Raw genomic sequence first — 2,500 nt, 5'->3', positions numbered from 1 at the left:
TTTTGTATTTCAACATGGGTCCCTTATTCTCGTAATTACAAAAAAGCTTGTTAACAAAAGTGTGTGTGCGTGAGGGTCTGTGGACGTAGGCAGGTGTGTGCAATTGAATGCTTACCCATTTACATGTGTGCGAGGGACAAACCAACTCCTTGTGGGCTGCAGGCTTACAACTGGTAGCCCCAGTAGCCAGGCAGAACCACAGGTAAGGAAATTGAGAGAGTAAGTTGGTCCATTATTAGAGAAGGACCTTGAGCATCTTGCCCTGCTACCTTCTTCCCCTCCCGGCCACGATCGGCCAAGACCTCTCTATTAGGGTAGAGAGTGAACATTTCTTGGACCTCAGAAACTGAGGGATGTAGACCCAATATGTCTTCCAAGCGCCTAGAGACCTGGTGCCCAATCTGGCATGGTGTTTTTCAGCTTACCCGACCAATCCGGTTGCAAGGTGGACTTTAACAATACTGCTAAAAAGGCACTCCCAGACATCCCTGAGGCCTTCATTTGCATAGGCCTTGCCCTTCTCTTTGTCCTGCTTCCCACAAAGCAACGCAACACTGCAACAGTATAGATTTGGGGGGGGTGAAGAATAATGACAGGGATTCTAAAAAAGAGAAAGAAAAGTCCCAGAAGTCCTGCAGGCTTCCTTGCGAAATGCCGCTGAACATAGAGCGCACCTTCTTTACTGCAAGGCAAATACATTAAAAATGTTGAGGAGAGACTAATTGAAAAATACATATTACGGGGACAGCACTGGGACCTGCTTTATTTTTCTCAATTAGTCTTGAAAACAAAAAAGATTTCTCTCCTAAAAGCTGTTAAAAATATGGAACGCTTCACGAATTTGCGTGTCATCCTTGCGCAGGGGCCATGCTAATCTTCTCTGTATCGTTCCAATTTTAGTATATGTGCTGCCGAAGCGAGCACAATTTATTGATGAACTGACAATGTTTATAAACTCTCTAAATCTACAGTCTCTAGACATAGGGTGGCCTGGCAGAGATGCTCAGATGGCCAGTACGCATTAAAATCTGAGCCAATGGTCAAAAAAGTATAAAGAGTAGCAATCTATTATTCTTCACTGCATTTGTGGTCCAAGACTAAACACACCGTAAGTATGTCGATTATGCCAGGGTTGCAAAGGCTCATGGTTCGGGCTACAGACAAGGAGCATTGTGACGTCACGCTGCCAGTGGAACAGTGATATTAAAGGTAAAACAGCTGCACAGTAGGTTAGGTGAAGGGCTCTGAGAGTAGAAAGGCAGCATGCTTGGGTCCCTGGACAAGGTGAGCTTATGATAATGTGTCTGAATTTTCGCCTGTGTTGTAATATTAAACCCCTTATTGTTGTAAACGCCTACTTACTAAGGAGTTCTCAAGCTCAGCCCCAAACAGACCTGGAACTGATAATGTTAATGCAAACTATTTAAGAAACTGAGCCTGATCTAAAAGATTTCCTTGGATCTAGGACCATTTCGCCTAGCTTTTAGGTCCTTCCTTCTCCTAAAGTCCTTTGTACAACTTAGGAAAACCTCACAGAACAGACTTTCAGGAGGTCAGATGGCTTTCCTTGTGCCTTCACACACACACACACACACTTTCTAGCCCTAAGGATAAAAGGATGGGTGAGTCTACATAGGGCCAGTGGCGCAATGGATAAAGCGTCTGACTACGAATCAGAAGATTGTAGGTTCGACTCCTATCTGGCTCGGTAGGGTTGTAGGTCCCTGTATGATTATATTCCTGTGGAATTCTTATTTACCTCAGACTTGTTATAGGTTCAATATTCTCCAGCAGGATTCATCCAGCAGTTGTTCCACGGTAGAGTGCAAGTAATAGGACCACGGCTAGTTAAACGTTTCCCATTTGCTGCTGGACTCTATGTGATGGCCGTCACGTGGTGTGCTGCTTTTGTATTTCAACATGGGTCCCTTATTCTCTTAATTACAAAAAAGCTTGTTGACAAAAGTGTGTGTGCGTGAGGGTCTGTGGACGTAGGCAGGTGTGTGCAATTGAATGCTTACCCATTTACATGTGTGAGAGGGACAAACCAACTCCTTGTGGGCTGCAGGCTTACAACTGGTAGCCCCAGTAGCCAGGCAGAACCACAGGTAAGGAAAGAGAGAGAGAACGTTGGTCCATTATTAGAGAAGGACCATGAGCATCTTGCCCTGCTACCTTCTTCCCCTCTCGGCCACGATCGGCGAAGACCTCTCTATTAAGGTAGAGAGTGAACATTTCTAGGACCTCAGAAACTGAGGGATGTAGACCCAATATGTCTTCCAAGCGCCTAGAGACCTGGTGCCCAATCTGGCATGGTGTTTTTCAGCTTACCCGACCAATCCGGTTGCAAGGTGGACTTTAACAATACTGCTAAAAAGGCACTCCCAGACATCCCTGAGACCTTCATTTGCATAGGCCCTGCCCTTCTCTTTGTCCTGCTTCCCACAAAGCAACGCAACACTGCAACAGTATAGATTTGGGGGTGGTGAAGAATAATGAC

At 45.5% G+C, this 2,500-nt stretch overlaps 1 non-coding gene across 1 annotated transcript; it reads right to left on the bottom strand.

Moving 5' to 3' along the window:
• Positions 1 to 817: 817 nt before the first annotated feature.
• LOC147708173 (U6 spliceosomal RNA) lies at positions 818 to 924 on the bottom strand. The gene has a single exon (XR_015296753.1). It is a non-coding gene; the product is annotated as a U6 spliceosomal RNA (small nuclear RNA).
• Positions 925 to 2,500: the final 1,576 nt, after the last annotated feature.

This window comes from Lissotriton vulgaris, chromosome 6 (genome assembly GCF_964263255.1).
Source record: "Lissotriton vulgaris chromosome 6, aLisVul1.2, whole genome shotgun sequence".
Taxonomy (NCBI): domain Eukaryota; kingdom Metazoa; phylum Chordata; class Amphibia; order Caudata; family Salamandridae; genus Lissotriton; species Lissotriton vulgaris.
This window is presented reverse-complemented; position numbering and strand designations above follow the sequence as displayed.